General features: G+C 39.9%; 1 protein-coding gene across 1 annotated transcript in view; it reads left to right on the top strand.

Annotated features, from left to right (window-relative positions):
* LOC130072604 (major histocompatibility complex class I-related gene protein-like) overlaps positions 1-17295 on the top strand; it is a 55989-nt gene that overhangs the window by 4280 nt on the left and 34414 nt on the right. The window lies entirely within an intron of this gene.

The raw sequence follows: 17295 nt of genomic DNA, 5'->3' as shown, positions 1-17295 counted from the left end.
TCTTATTTTTTATTAACAGAAATGAGATCAAACAACACAAAATAATTTCTCATATCATGAAATAAGAATTTGGTCATATCGCCCATCCCTACTTGTGCATTAAACAAAAAAGAGCAGAAGTTGTACTTTCTCCCAAAAAGGTTGTAGTTTTTTTCTTCTCCAGGAGTTCATACGTATCGGAGGATGTATGGCTGTTTTTGGGATGATGAGACTGGACTATCACAAGGGTTTGATGGGTACACTTATGATGGAGAGGATTTTATCTCACTGGATGTGAAGAAGCTCAGATACAACACATCTGTACCACAGGCAATACCCACAGTGCGGAAGTGGAATAATGACAGAAAACAGCTTGCAGTGCTGAAACGATACTACAATCATGAGTGCGTTTACTGGCTGAAACATTTCTTGGCATTAAAGAAAGCGGGTTTCAAGAGAAGAGGTACCTTCTTATTGAGAACTTCAAATGTGTTCAAAAAGTAGATTTGTTTTATTATAATGAGTCATTGGTGTTTCTCTTTTCTCATGCATTAAAAAAAAAAATCTGCACAATTTACATTTGAGTTAATCATATAAAACCATTCTGTAACCATCTATTTATGTTTATATATACTGTATATATACTTACTACAATGTTTAACCTATCTTTACCACATGTGGCTAATAGCAAGATTACACTAGACAAATTGATCTTTTTTTTTTTTATTGGGATTTTTATCATTAAAACATTATTCAAATAGATATCTGAAGACAATATTAAACATTTACAACTTGAAAGGGACAGTTCAGCCAAAAATGAAGAAGATTATTGCAGTCAGTCCGACGCAAAATCAAACCGTTACTAGGACCAGCCAACCTGTGTTGTTTAGTATTATTTATATACTGTTATAGTTTAGTAGTAATATTTTGAATTAGATTTTTTTTCCATATTCATTTTTTTTTGTTTTGTAATTTTTGTTAGTTTTTTTATAAGTACGATTTAGGTTTTATACAATTTTATTTCGTTTTTCATTTTTTATTTCTTTTATATTACAGTACTTTGACTTAAACCATTTCAGCTATTTTCCATGGAAATATTTGTTTTTGTTTAATTTTTTTTTCATCTAATATTTATATTTAATTAGATTTTAGCTGTATTTCAATAAAAAAAATGGTTAATGATAATTACCTAACTAACCTACAGTAAGCTATCTGGACCTAACTAATAACTTGTTTTTATTATTATTTATTTCATCAGTTAGTTGTTTCAGCCTTTTATTGGTGTTTCAATATATTATAGCATTTTCAAGTGTTGTTTGTTTGTTTTGTTTGTTTATTTTTTAGAATCTTCAAGAGCAACCTTAATAGCACTGGTGATGGGTGGGATAGGACTATTGATAAGCCTGGTTATTGCTATTGTTTTAATTAAGATCAAAGTAAGTATAAGTTTTTTTTCTGCTCTTATTTCTCATTCTAGTGGTTTCTTCAGTTGTAGGAAGATGGGAATGTCCTCAGCAATCACAGAAGCATTCAAAAGTTTGCATTTACACAGACATTTTAATGTGTTTGATAGAAATTCCATTAAGTTGGAATTAAACTAAGCTAATGCTTCACTAAAGTTGAGGGTTACACTTTATTTTGATGGTCCCTTTTGAACATCCTGTTGACTATAAGTAAGGCTGCGATTTTTTTAAAAAAATTGATTTTTTTGCGAGGCGTTCACATTTCCAATTAAATGCGACCTTTTTTGATCTCCTGTGTGAACATGAAATGACCCAGAAGTGACCCGCATGCGCAGAAGAGTACTCAACGGTCAACGACGTCACTTGTTTGTGGAAGTAGCTAAACATGAATGTCAACAGTGGAGCTCGTTTAGCAATATTAAAGTTATTTGTGTGGGTGCGGAGTCACAGCCAGGAGTGGTGGGATACTGATGTGAGTGGCTTCACTAATACAGAATTCATCAGTAACTTCCGAATGACCAGATCCACCTTCGATTATGTTTGAGCCTTCGATTAACTCTGTCACGGGAAGAGACACGTCTGCTGCGGACCATAACAGTGCAACGCGTTGGAGTGTAGTGGCTAGCTACAGGTGCGTGCTATCGTACGATGGCTAACTTGTTTATCTTCTCATTTCCGCCTACTTCAACGCAGAATTATGACGTTTGTCGCATATCAATGGCGTGCGGGTCGGATACATGTGACCTGGCCGTTCAGATTGAGGTCGCATTTCAAAAGATCGGATACATATCGGATTTGGACCACATACCCAAGTGGCCTGGGTCGCATTTGAAAAGATCGGATGTGTGTCGTTCAGACTGTCATGAAAAGATCAGATACAGGTGCATTGCGGGGAAAAAACCACGGAATTGGGTCGTTTCAGCCTGCGGTGTGAACGTAGCCTAAGGCCGGAGACACACTGGCTGCGTGGCGTGAGCGTGGCGTTTCTGTTGCGTGGCGGCTGCGTCGCGTTTTCTGTGTCTTTGCACACCAGAAGCGTGTCTGACGCGGCGCTGCGTGGCGTACACCAATACATATTCGCTATATGTGACATTAGGGAGGGCGCCGACAGACCCGTCTACATTTGGATTACTGTTGCTCTTGCCTTTACGACAACAATTTCAACTTTTATCACGCATCTTCCAAAATCCGAAAAATAGGGAAACATGCGGCTGTCTGTTTATTTCAATAACATTTACAAATTTTGTGTAGCTTTAAAGAGCCTATATTTAGCCTACCTGATGTTGGACCGTCACTCAGAAGACACACTACGATGTTATTGTAGCCTATCCTAACTTTATATCCTCCTGAGGCCCAGAAAGTTTTTTTCAAATAATTTGTTTGATTTTTTTTTCATGTAATCACATTGTTAAGAGCATTAGAAACAAATGAATATATATAAATATATATAGGCTATATTTTATTCATATGCTATGACCTCTGTAGTGGACACCAGGACTCGACTGTTTAAAAAATAAAATGACATGAAATTGTAAAGGCAAAAATAATGGGATTAAAAAAAAAGACATTTATATCTGAATTTATGTCAAAACCTAGATTTTCAAACATCAAAATGTAATTTATTAATATGTATTCGTGTACAAAATGACATATAAACATCTTTTCCTATACTATTTTGCAGAGGTGGGAGTAAGTCACTAAATGCAAGTCTCAAGTCAAGTCCAAGTCTTAACATTGCAAGTCAAAGTCAATCAAGTCATACTCTTTGTCAAGTCAAGTCAAGTCAAGTCGCAACTTAGTCATCAGGTCATACCAAGTCGCACACAGGCTAGTTTTACACATTTTTTAACTCTGGGACTTTTATTACTTTATTTAGACACAGAGGGCTAATGGGTTACAAAAATAAATATATTAACTTAAAATATAATATCATATCATTAAGAAGCACTTTAAATGCTCTAATATAAAAATAAATTAAATGAACAGAAGTAAACAAGAATTAATAAAACTTTTCCCATCTTGTAAAAAAAAACAAAAAAAAAAAACCATATAGCATTCTAAATTAGTACTGTATGCCAAAGTCTGTATGTTCTTACTCTAAATATCCAGGTGATTTGATCCCATAACACAAAATATTATATGGAAATTAAGAAAACAAATTTAAACATTTAAATGATTTAAACCCGGCTATTTTTTAATACGTGGGTCGTTGTAACTGACGTTCTCAACTACTTTCTATATTACTTTCTCCCGCCCGCAACATTTATGTTTCGCTTCCGCCCGCAAAAAGACTTTTTCTGTACCGCCAAATACTTTCAATTTAGCCTACGTGTCGCCACCATAAACATCCCCAGTCGGTTCAGCTGATTTGGGACCAGTTCGGGGACGCTCAGGTAGATCTGTTTGCCTCCCACGACTTGACCCATTGCGCCGTTTTGCTCCCTGACGAGGGCACGCTCGGCACAGACGCACTGGCGCACAGCTGGCCGCGGGGCTTCCGCAAATATGTGTTTCCCCCCAGTGAGCCTTCTTGCGCAGACCCTGTGCAAGATCAGGGAGGATGAGGAGCAGGTCATTCTGGTCACGCCTCACTGGCCCACCCGGACCTGGTTCTCCGAACTTGTACTCCTCGCGAACAGCACCTCCCTGGCCAATTCCTCTGAGGAAGGACCCCCTTTCTCAGGGACAGGGCACCCTATGGCACCCTTGTCCCGATCTTGGAGCCTCCACGTGTGGCTCCTGGACGGGATGAGGTAGGTTTGAGTACCCTACCACCCTACTCGCCCTCCTCTCGTTCCCTCTTGGTACCTCTCAGTGGTTCTAACTGCCCTGCAGAGTGCTCCCTTTGAGCCTTTGCAATCAGTGGAGCTTAACTTCCTGTCTATGAAGACAGCGCTCCTGGTTGCATTGGCCTCCATCAAGAGGGTAGGGGACCTGCACGCATTCTCCTTTGACGAAGCGTGCATGGAGTTCGGGCCGGCCTACTCTGACGTGATCCTGAGACCCCGGCCTGGATATGTGCCCAAGGTTCCCACCACTCCCCTTCGGGACCAGGTGGTGAACCTCCAAGTTCAGACCCAGCCTTGGCACTGCTCTGTCCAGTACGCGCTCTCCGCGCCTATGTAGACAGAACGCAGTGTTTCAAGACCTCAGACCAGCTCTATGTCTGTTATGGTGGGAAGCTGAAGGGAAAGGCTCTCTCCAAGCAAAGGTTGTCTAACTGGATAGTGGACGCCATTGCTTTGGCTTACCAGCAGCAAGGTCGATCATGCCCCCTTGGTGTGACAGCCCACTCCACACAGAGTGTGGCTTCCTCTTGGTCTCTAGCGCATGACGCCTCGCTAACAGACATCTGCAGAGCTCTAGGCTGGGCGACACCCAACACATTCGCCAGATTCTACAATCTCCGAGTGGAGCCTGTGTCCTCTCGTGTACTCGCTTCAACCAGCCGGTACTAGGACCCGCTCAGGTGTCTTCGCTTGCTCGCCATTCCACTCCACGGACTGGATACGTGCGATATTTCCTCAGGTGAGCTTCCCCGACAAGCCCTGAGTTCCTCCAGCACTGCTGACGTCGACGCCAGTGTCTCTGCCTGTGCGTTGGCTAGGTGCCTCCTTGTGCATGGTCCCCCCTCTGGGCGACCCCCACCTGTGTATTTCCACTGTAAGCCTCTCTGAGCATGTGTCTTTCCCTTGGCAAGCCACCTTGCCATCCCTGGAGTTGAAATATTCCACCCTTCGGGCTGGACACCCCAGTGTTCCCCTTATGCACCCCCCTTCAGGGTCATATGTGTATTTTGTAAGTCCTCCCTTCGGGCAGGCACTGATTGCATATTTCCACTGAGATATGCTTCCCAGTTTACCTAGATATTCCTGTGTTAAGTAGGAGTTCTTCATCCGTGCTAGTCTGACGACAGGGAGCTCAGACTTACGCGGGGCACTGGAAGACAGCTGTGAAGGTGGCGTGAATGATTAGACTGAAACCCCATTCGTCACCACGACGGAACTCGTAGTGACAATGAAAGGGAACGTCTCGGTTACGGATGTAACCCTCGTTCCCTGAGTAGGAGTAGTTCCGTCTTCCTGCCACTTCCTCTGTATAGCTGGAACAGCTGAGTTCAGTCTTGACTCCTCAGCGAAGAAACATATCTGCAATATTGCGGCGTCCTTCCTTTTATACCCACGCGGTGGGGCGGAGTTACGCCATGCAAATTCCGCAGACCCATGGCATTTCCTTGCCATTGGCTCGTTTTATTTCTTTCGAAGATGAGAGGCTTCTAAGCGAACCCCATTCGTCGTCACGACAGAACGTCTCCGTTCCCTACTCAGGGAACGAGGGTTACATACGTAACCGAGACGTTATTATCTGCATTTACTGTACATGGACCACAATAGTCTTATTCACACTAGTCCAGGGGTTTTCCAAGACAGTCAAAGACAGTGGGCCTCCCTTTTGACACAACAAATCTTTTGCTCTTTGACATCTTTTCGCTTCTCAAAGAATTGTTTTCGCTATAATGTATTGATTTAAACTATTAATCATTTATTTATTCCATGAATTCTTTGACCACTCTGTGCCCCTCCCCTGGGAAGGCACACCCCACACGTGGAAAACCACTGGACTAGTTTAAATAAAAAAAAAGAGTTTCATCTAACCGTCAATTGTAATAAATGGTTCAAATCTGATGAGGATTTCTGTAACTATAAAATAGAATGCATTTAAAAAAAATACTGATTTATTATTTGGTTCATGTTTTCATTTGATGCTACAGACAACAATTAATAAAGTCGAATTTAAGTTTTAAAAAAAGCTATATTTGCAAAAACAGTCAAAGCCAAATGTTTATCTCTAAGCACATTTTAGAGAAATACCTTTGCAGAATTTGCTGTTTTTGCAATTGTAGTGTGTAATAGCCTTATTTAATTCATATTTATGACATTACTTTGCAGAAACGAATCATCGAGAGACAACAAGAGATCTACTCCGACAAAAGTCTATGAAGAGTTCCTCCAGTCGTCTGCACTCTCTCCAGGTTTCAGTCCGGTTTTGAATCTTCAGGATGAGGGAGAACAGATATTTCCATCATGCTTGTGGGACACGTTTCAGTGTTGATTAATATTCATGAGTATGGACGTCATAGAATTATTTTCCCAAAGAAAAAAGAACATCAAGACACTGTCTGAAACTTTTTAATGTGTGTAATTGACGCCTTAGATGTTGTACTGCTGTGTGTCACAGTGATTTTGTCTTTCACCACTAGCATTTGTATATATTTTAAATGATAAGGTCACTTTTTTGTTAATGTGCGGTTTATTTATTTTCAAGTTGTAAGTTCACTGATTACTAATATTTTGACAGCTTTTGTGCGTTTCAAATGGAACAAAATAAACACAGAATATTTTCTAAAAATGTGCAGTTCTTTTTAAAAATAAAACTTGTACATAAGAAAATATAAAGATGAAAATAGTAAAAAGTTTTAAAGTATGTGTAAAAACTAGAGAATACTATCTTGAACTAGTATATTGTGATATTTTAGCCTCTAATTTTTTTTAAATACTAGTTAATATCTTGCATTTGAACGCAAATTGCAAAATTATTTTATTTAGGAATATTTATTTATTTTATTGCTTTAGTTCTCACAATTTAGACTTTTTGTCTCAGTATCCAGAGATAAAAAAGAAACATGAATTTATATTTAACTAATATACACAAGTATCATATAGGCTCTTATCTTCATTTCTTTGCTGCTTAGTTTTCTCATCATATGAGTATGTTGGCATTTAAGTTAGTTTATACAAGTATGTGTTCAGTGAGTTCTTTATTATCAGTCTTATCTTTTGACAGGAGCTGTTGTTCACACCAATACATGCGGTATGTCTTTTCAGAAAACACCACGGCATGAGTGTATTATGCAGATTACTGTTTATGAGCTTATATTGTTATTTATACTGGAATATCCAGACAAGAGTCTTTTTCATGCACTTAAAGTTGTATCAATCACAAATATGTTAGTATAGTTTTCTTGTTGATAATCTCAGATCAATTGTTAACATCAAACCCGGACTGACATGAGGGTAAGTATGATGACAGTTTTCATTTGTAGGTGCACTGTACCTTTAAATAATACACCACACCACCAGATGCATTGGCTATCACCTTATTTATAATTAATTTATATATACATATGTGTATACGTATATGCGTATATAGTAGTAGGAAGGCTATATACTATACAGAAATGGCCTTTGCCCGAGTCTGAGCATTAGTGATTGTAAAGTATCAAAGGTCCTAGCCTGGTCCCACCAGATTCTCGTACATTTCATTTGTCTGGGCTTGCTCCATTGACAAGCGTTAACTTCCTTGTAGGCGGTAACTCTGTTGAAGTCTAAAACTATTGGATCTGCCCAGAGTCACTCTGGATCTGCCATAACCAATCGCTGACGTTTGGTCGTGACGTATGACGACTCAAACCCATAGACAGTAAAAACGGAGAAAAGTGAAATCAACTAGAAACACTCACATCTCGATTGCCAAGCGCACTGCGCCGGCTCACACTAGCCCCTTTTCCACCGAAGCATTTTGAGAGCCGGTTCGGAGCCGGTGCCTGCGCGCGAACCAGTTCTTTGTGTTTCGACAGCCAAAGAACCGGTTCTCGGCCAGGAAAACTGGTTCCCAAGCGGCACCAACTCTTTGCTGGACTAGAACCCATGGGCGTAGGTTTGGTCTCAGCTTTGGTGGGGAATGCTTGCTAACGTAGCATTCTATCATGATAGCGCGACTTCTATGAGTCTATCCGTGCTGCACACCCCTAATTAATGCTCCTAACCTTGAAAGATTACAGAAGCTAGGTTTAACTGTAACAATATGGGTAACCAGGATCACTAGTTAATACTATTTTCCACAGTAGAATCTGCATTTGAAAGCCTGGTCAGTCACTACTACTGCTAGTTATTTGTGTGGCTAGTTATTTTTGCCTGCTTACACTCTGCTTTATGAAAAGCTTCGTATGTCCCCTTTTCTTCTTCTTGGGTGACATAGCTGATCTACAAAGTACAAAAAGGGGCAAAAAAAAAAAACGGAATATTAAAATGTTTTACTCTGGCCTTTGTATATGGCAGGCAGAGAGACAGCCCTTGTAACTTACCGTCGGCGTCGTCACGCGCACACACACAAAAAGTAGTCCCGGCCCGCGCGTGTAGCCTGCCTGTCAGATACCCCACCGCCAATCAAATTGCGGCGTATCTTGTACTGTCGTCGTCCTGGCCGTTGGAATCGATCCAAATAGCAGCGCAAAGATCCAAAAGCAGCGCAAATATCAAAAAAGCAGTTCAAAGGAGCTTGCTAAATATTGGTGGGGACAAATTTGTCATCTCAAAATATTGATTGGGACTAGTACCTAGCGTCCCCCCCTAAACCTACGCCCTTGCTAGAACCGTTCTTTTACCACGTCATGCTTACATCGGGGGCTGGGGGCGGGTTTAGATGTTCTAAACATCTTTTCTGACATAATATAGGATCGCAAAGCCAGGAGAAACATTTGCAGAAACACGATGTAGTCCGCCATTGTAATTGTTATGCTTGAAGTTGGCGCAAGCGTTTCTAGTTTTTTTTTAAAGTTTTTTTTTTATTGAAAACATTATGTAAGCAAAGAGGAAAACAGTCACAATATAGAACAAATAAATGGAAAGAAAAAAAAGACAAGACATGGGTACATAACATATCATAAAAGATTACATATCAAAGGAAAAGATTAAAAGACTTACATATTTCAATTGTTTTTAAAGCCTTCTTGGTACACGAGTTAGAGATAATCCCAAAGTAATGTTGTACTTGCAAGCGTTTCTAGCTAAGACGTATGGCGACGTACACAGTGACGTAACGACGTCGTTCGCTGGGCGCTCTAGTCAGTGGAAAAACAAACAGGTTCTGAGAAGGTTCGCAAGTTGAACCAACTCCGAACCAACTTTGAACCAGCACCAGTTCCGAACCAGTTCGTTTTTGGTGGATAGGGGGTAACTGAGCTTGATGACGCAGATGTGACGTGAGCAACCGGTCTGACAGCTGTAAGTCTTCTAGTCGCGGTGCCAAGAGGAATCTGAATCATTCCCTTCCGAATCTCACAGAGTCGGAGAGCGTGAGTATTAGCTGTCCATGAGCAGCAGGAGCAACTTTATCACTCTATGGGATTCTCCCTCGACTTTATGCTCCACGTCCCCCGATTGCGCGCAAGCTTCTCCTTCTGTCTATACGGTAATTTCTCTACTGTGAGTCGCGTGTTATGACGCAATCGTTAGCCTATTTTTACAAAAACTGCATCTACGGGGCCATAACGTAATGGTAATACATAAAGGTAAGGTAATGGAGCCTTTTATACATTGTCGTGTTTCTTTAGAAATAAACAATGGACAAATGGAGTCTTTAAACGCCTCAGATGTAAAGGTATTCACTGCCAAAATGAATGGGAGTCAATGGAGTGCTAACAGCAGGAGAAGGCTTGCTAGCGCCCGGGGAAGCTTCGGTTTCCGGCTGATGGATTACCCCCCGCCCCACCCACTCAAACTAGCACACGACATCAACGTCATCGTTCTCAGCCACTCTCTGTTCGCTGATTGGACTGGTAAAAAATTGACCGGAGAAAACCAAAGAATACACCACAATCCCAGACGTAGTATTAAAGGAAAATTAAAATTGAGCGGAAGTACGTAGGAGGGCGGAGCCAGGCCATCAAGGTCCCGCCCATAGACTCAATCTCCATCAGAGCTGTCAATCATGATGCCACACCCTATTCTATGGCATCAAATAACTAACTTAAACCAAACTTATTATGATAAGAGCTAATGACAGAAACCATCTTTGGATTTGTTAAAAAAGTGTAATTGTATTTTTTTAGTTTGGCTAAGTTTGCAGCCAGCCACCTCTCTTCATTCTTCTTCTGGTTGCTGTTAATGTGGAAAAAAGGTCTGGAGATAAGATCTTTTCCCCGGTGCACAGCCGGAGGGGTTACAACCAGCCCTTTCCTAACTCCCTTGACCATAACCGAGTCAGACTAACACACAAGTTTGCCATCTCTTCATTCAACACGGAAGAATTGTTCAACAGCTATTCAACATGACTATACTAAGTACAACATTACTGAGTGTTCGCTGGATGAAGAGGTTACTTGATTATAATATTAATTCTGCTACACATCAAGTTAATTATATTAACTCTTTCCCCGCCATTGACGGATTATTGTAGCTTTCCATGTTTTCACTGTTATGCGGTAGGGAGCGCTATTACACATCTTCAGAAAGAGTGTAGAATCTCCTGATCAAAACACAGGAGAAGAAGAAGCAGAAACAGAAACAAGCAATATGATGGGCAAAATCCAAACTGAGGTGAGTATCCCTATGCCCTACTCCCTTTGAAGAGCAGAGCTCTTGAAGTGGGGACTTTGGAGTGAGCAGGGCACTTGGCGAAGGGAGCATCGAAAGACAAACGTAATTTCCTCATTATTTTCACCTGGGATGTTCCCATTACAACACAGCATGGCGTCCATCAGCTGAATAGCTGTTCTTACGACAGAAATGCAAGTAAATATAGCCTACATTTTATACCAAAAAGTTTGAAAAATATGCGTTATATATGTGTATTTCTCTGCTCTCAACTTTAAAACTTGACATCTCATCTTTGAACTCTGCATTAACTAACACATTTCTTACCTATGAAACTTATGTAAACATAACATGACAAAAATGTGTGAAATATATCACGAACAAAACAAAACTTGAATGGCTCTGTTTGTAAGTTAACTCGAACTCTCCCGCCATGTAGCTTTAAAGTGAACCACGAGTATTTACTGGGTTACATGTCACCTTCTATTATATACAGCGCTTTTACCAATACAGACTGTTTCAGAGCAGCTTTACAGTGATAACAGGAGATTACAGTAACAGATTGTTTTGGGTTTACAGCAGCGCTAGAATAAAGTTATTGTACGGCTAAAGTTAGTTTTGATTGAAACGCTCGAGGTTCCAAGGTGCAAGCCCTGAATTAAAAAAACAAAAACATGATCATCTCTGTGTAAACTTGATGGAACTTCAAAAACGCGAATCTGTGAAAACGCTGACGGCGTGCACATGTGTATTATGCGTTTAGTCTACATATGTGTGCAGGCCTGTAGTCTTGACACTTGAACTGTGCGCTTTAGACCATGAGCTTAGATCACAAAGGTAGGGCCCAGGTCTGGATGATGGTGTCAAGTGGACATGAGAGAGAGAGGAGCTGCAACAATGTCAAATATGGGGAAAATAATGTGTTTTGAACATTCAAGCAGTGGCGTAGGTTTGATTTTGAAATTGGTGGGGACGGGGACATCAATATTTAATATATTTAAAGTTTTGATCGGAAATTTTGCTAGGGATATATCAGTGTCACTGGATATTGGTAGGGACACGTCCCTAGCGTCCCTACTAAATTCTACGCCCCTGCATTCAAGCATGGAAACCTACTCTAGTAGAGCCCAAAAACAAAATCAAGACTTTGTAAAAGGTTATAATACGGCCTCTTTGTTAATCTTCTCGTTATTTCCCTTAATGCATCGAAAGTCTCGCACATTCACAGATAGCTAATTTCCACATCGCAAAATAAGGTGGATAAAGTGATCATGTTGAGATCCATTTCATGCTACCTTTATGGGTTTTTTGCAGCATGAACATTTTGTATATCTTCAAAAGCTTCCTCTAAACGTCCGTATTGAGTTTATCTAGAGCATCAGTGACGTCAGTTCTGCGCAGTCTGCATGTGGTGAAGACTAAAGTGTGCTTACAGCGCTCTTTGACGACTTCCCTTAAAGAAGTGTGTATCAAATACAAGGACTTTCATCCATTATGAAGTTCATCATCCTCTTCATCTGCGTACCTTTGGTTTATTCAAGTGAGTTTCATTTCGTAAAGTCGTTTAAACGATGAATTCGACGAGGCCTTCAGCTACTTCCCATCATATGGGGATATTCAAATTAAATGACCCATCATACCACTGATCAGCTCTACCAAACTTGGATGTCTTTTCCAGTAATAAACAAACACTGTTAAATTGTTTTGATTGATACTGTGAAGCAGCTTTGATACAATCTGTATTGTGAAAAGCGCTATATAAATATATTTGACTTGACTTGACTTCCGTGTGTTGAACTCAGTGCTACTCTAGTTTTATTATTAATTTCAATTAGCTTCTTTTAAAAATATTTTAGTTTATATTTTCATGTTAATTTAAGTGTAATTTTTAGTAATTTCGTTATGCGCTTTTGTCTTTTTTTATTTAAATATTGCTATTTAGGTTTTTATTTATTTATTTAATTTATTTTTATTTCAGTTTTAGTTTTAAGTTAGTTTTATAATAGTTTATCAATATTTTGATAGCTTTTATTTTTCGTTTATATTTTAATGTGAATTTTAGTTACTTTTTTAAATAATCAGTTAATTTTTGTGCTTTTATTGTTTATTTATCATTTATTGGCAAGGCAATATTTTTCCATATTTACATTTTATTTATTATTAATTTTATTTGATTTCATCTTTATTTGAGGTAAAAGAAAGGTTTTTAATAGTTTCAGTTGTTGACAGAGAGGTCTTTTTAATCTGATTCAGTGCTTGCCATTTTGCTGTGAGTTGAAAGGCAGTTTTCTTTCTTTCTTTTTTTCTCACTAAAATGTTCAAATATGTTTCAGTATTTTCCAATGACGTCGATTTGTCTCATGCAGGCAGATTTTTGTAAAACTTTTTTTTTTGTCTATTTAAAAGGCAAAACAATAACAAGTCTGAGAATAGTCCTATAAGAATGACTATGTCATGGTAGTACAGAGATCACAGAAAGCAAACGCGAGTATACTAAATATTTATTAGAGACAGTCCAGACAACAGTACAAGCAGGTAGATGGGTGACGCAGGGACTTCGACGGTCAGATCCAGTGAAGTGATGAAGTGAAGCGTTGACATTTGAGACGAACAAAATCCACACAATGATGACGAGGAACAGGAACACGGAACCAGAAGAGCAACGAGGAGGACATCAAACAACGATCTGACAAGGATGATAGAACAGCGGTGAGTATATATGGTGTGGTGAGATCAATTGCAGCTGGTGAAGTAATGATGAACAGCTGGAGCGGATCAGGTAATGACAGACATACACGCCCCTTACACATGTGCACTCATACAACAGCATAAACACAAGACTAGAAGAAACCAGTGAATACGTCTACCGTGACAGTACCCCTCCTCCTAAGAACGCCTCCTGGCGTTCCCAGACTCCCCTACCTGTCGATTATAATCATCGATAAGGGAGTGATCCAGGATGTCTCTAGCAGGTACCCAACTTCTCTCTTCCGGACCGTAACCTTCCCAGTCCACCAAGTTCTGAAATCCACGTCCCCTCCGCCTAGAGTCCAGAATACGATTGACCGAATATGTGGTCTGCCCATCTACGAGTCGCGGTGGAGGAGGAACCGGGACAGGCGGATTAATTTGAGAATGAAATACGGGTTTAATTTTTGATACATGAAACACGGAATGGACGCGGGAGGTAACTTGAGGCGGACTGCCACCGGACTAATGATCTTGGTGACAGTAAACGGGCCAATAAATTTGGGTGCAAGCTTATTAGAGACGGTGCGAAGAGGAATGTTCCTAGTTGAAAGCCACACTTTTTGACCAACGACGTATACAGGAGGCTTTGACCTGTGGCGATCGGCCTTGGCCTTGGTGCGCACCCCCACCTGGAGTAGAGTCTCACGGGCTCTAGTCCTCGTGCGGTGACACCTTTGAACAAAGCCGTGGGCGGAGGGAACTGCAACCTCGGATTCCAGACTGGGAAAAATTGGTGGCTGGTAACCTACACTACACTCAAACGGAGATAGGCCCGTGGCCGACACTGGCACAATAGATAGTTGTTGGCTCCATGAGGAAGGATTCTTGGAAACCAAACATCAAATCCTGGTTGGCTCTCTCAGTGTGACCATTGCTCTGGGGATGAAACCCAGAGGACAGACTAACCGTCGCCCCAGTAATCTACAAAACTCTCGCCAAAATTTCGCCAAAATTTCAGAATTTCAGAAACATCAGATTGGAGGAAACAAATATATGTCAATGCTCTTGCGCTCTCTCACAAAACTTTTGCATCGTTTTATATCGGCCTTTTCATGCTATAGCCGATTAGCCGATATTCTGATGGTTTTATATCGCTCAATATCGGCGGAAGATATATCGGTGCATCTCTAATAATGAGTCATTGTTTGCCTCTTTTTTATCTCATTGGCTTCATTAAACCAAATATATAGCTTTTATTCATAAATGTATATGATCTGAAGTAATAAACGTTGTTCTCACATTTGTCTCGATCTTTTTCAGCTCCTGAAGTGTCTCTGTTACAGAAGGGTCTCTCTTCTCCAGTAGAGTGTCATGCCACAGGTTTCTACCCATCAGGAGTGATTATTACCTGGTTAAGGAATGGACTGGAGCACGATGAGGATGTGGATCTTGGAGAGCTTCTGCCAAATGAGGACGAGACCTTCCAGAAGACATCTAGCCTTCGTGTTTCTCCAGACGAATGGGAGAACAACAAGTTCAGTTGTGAGGTGGAGCACCAGGGAGAAACCATCCAGAAGACTGACCATGAGATCAAGAGTGACAACGGTAAGCTGTTATTAATACTGCGGTAGAGTGTTTTTATGGTTATCCCTCTTAATTTCATAGATTTCACCTGATATCACACTCTTATACGTCTCTGCCCACCTTGTGGACAAAACAAGCCTTTCCTTCCGCCGCCAGTCATTTTACCAAGTTGTAATTTAGGAAGACAGTGATATTAAGAATTACATTCAATATACACCTTATTTATGATACATACCAGCAGAAGTGTTTTTCCATAGAAATCCATGCTAGAGAAAATCATTTAGCGTGTCACTGCTCGCTTGTATAGTATACATCATCAGTAAGGTCTATGCTGAATCTATTATTATCACTGTTTTAGGACATTACGGCACTTCTATATTAGATGTGATTTTCCATATTAACTTTTTAGAAATCACCACTGTTTTTAGTGGTTGAAGGTTCCTTGTATGGATCACACGTCCACAAAACTTGCATTCTGTTCAGATATTTTCGTTTTTCTTCTTTTGAGATGGAAAATTGACAGGCCTGTGCTGCAGTTTTATGACTGTTTTGCCCCCAAGCATATTTCTAGTCTTCTGAAATCATATGATAGTTTTGTTTGAGGGACAGACCAAAATGTAAGTTGTTATTCATTGCAGTGCACTATAAGCAAACAGGTTTACTCTCGTCTACTGGATATAATGAGCCGACATTGGTGGATTAACTTAAACCCATTTCAGTTATTGTAGGTGCCAGGGAAACATTCATAACTTTCATTTATTTTGTTTTTAATCTAAAAGTGTTAATGCCCGACGAGGTGTCCATTGTCAGGTATTAATGGACGACGGCGAGGCGTGAACCGTCCGACGCGCAGCGGAGTCCATTAATACCTGACATGGACACCTCGAAGGGCATTAACCCGCTAATACCACGATCACCTGCCGAATAACACATTAGTTTATATTTTAATTAGTTTTACAATCGAAATCTAAAGTTTTTACAAACAATAACTTGGTTTCCCTGGTTACGCCTGACGGTTTATTTAGCAAGCGGAGATATTTATAGTGCGCTCCGCTCGGAGAAGCCTTCAGTTTAGCTAACTTACGAGACAGAAACTTCATGTGTTTTTAGGCTTGTCTAGCCATGGGCGTTACACTTTCATTTTTTTTAACCTATAACGGCTAACTAGGGCTGCGTCCGAAATCGCGTACTATGTGAGTAGGTACTACATTTAAATAAGAACGTACTTCGCGACCGTTAAAAAAGTACGTTCTATATAGTATGAATACGGGTAGTATGAATGGAGTCCGGACGTACTACATGCGCCATGTTGGAATTGTCACGTGACATCCGCTGTCATAACAGCGCGGAAATTTAAAGAGCCCATTCCACTGACTGCACCAACTTCGCGCTGTTTTTAGTTCTGCTTTCTGTTTTCATCGGCGTCTGTCAGCTGCTCGCAGATCACGCCTTCATCGAGAGCTTTTGCGGAGTTTCTCAAATAACGTAAGTAACATTTATTTACCTAATAAATTTTACTTCAGAAAACACACACACAAACCTATGAACAATGACAGATGTTGATTTTTGGCAAGGAAAAAACAATTTATTTGCTTGTGATATTACCATCGATGAATAAACATGAATGAATCAATAGATACATGCATGTGTGTCTGTGTGTACCTGTTACCTCTATTGATTCATTCATTGATGGTAGGCTAATAGCACAAGCGGTGTGCCTGTTTGCTTGTGTATGTACGTGTGTGTGTGTGTATATATATATATATATATATATATATATATATACATATACATGTATGTTAGATTTTATGGCAATAGGTTCTTTTCATTGCCATTACAGTGAAATTACTGAACACAAATATACAAGCTTGTTAAAAATTATAATTCATTTAAACTACTACATCTGAAGTCAAATATATAATGTTATATATATATACACATTTGACTTCAGATGTAAAGTGACATCTTAAAATTTCTTCTAGAATTATAGTTTTTATCAAGCTTGTATATTATGATATATATATACACACACAGACATATATTCAAATACATCATGCATAAGAAATGGATCATATACATATAAATACATACATATTATATTTATAAATAAGCCAACACAGGAAACAAGTGTCTTGTTGATTCAAATTGTATTTTATATTAAAACTATATAAATGTTTACAGATTGTGAGCCCTACTGCCACCTG

The sequence above is a fragment of the Rhinichthys klamathensis genome, unplaced genomic scaffold (assembly GCF_029890125.1).
Source record: "Rhinichthys klamathensis goyatoka isolate OS25496 unplaced genomic scaffold, OSU_Roscu_1.1 h1tg000498l_1, whole genome shotgun sequence".
NCBI classification, from domain to species: domain Eukaryota; kingdom Metazoa; phylum Chordata; class Actinopteri; order Cypriniformes; family Leuciscidae; genus Rhinichthys; species Rhinichthys klamathensis.
Note: the sequence above shows the minus strand (reverse complement) of the source record. Positions and strands in the feature narration are given on the sequence as shown.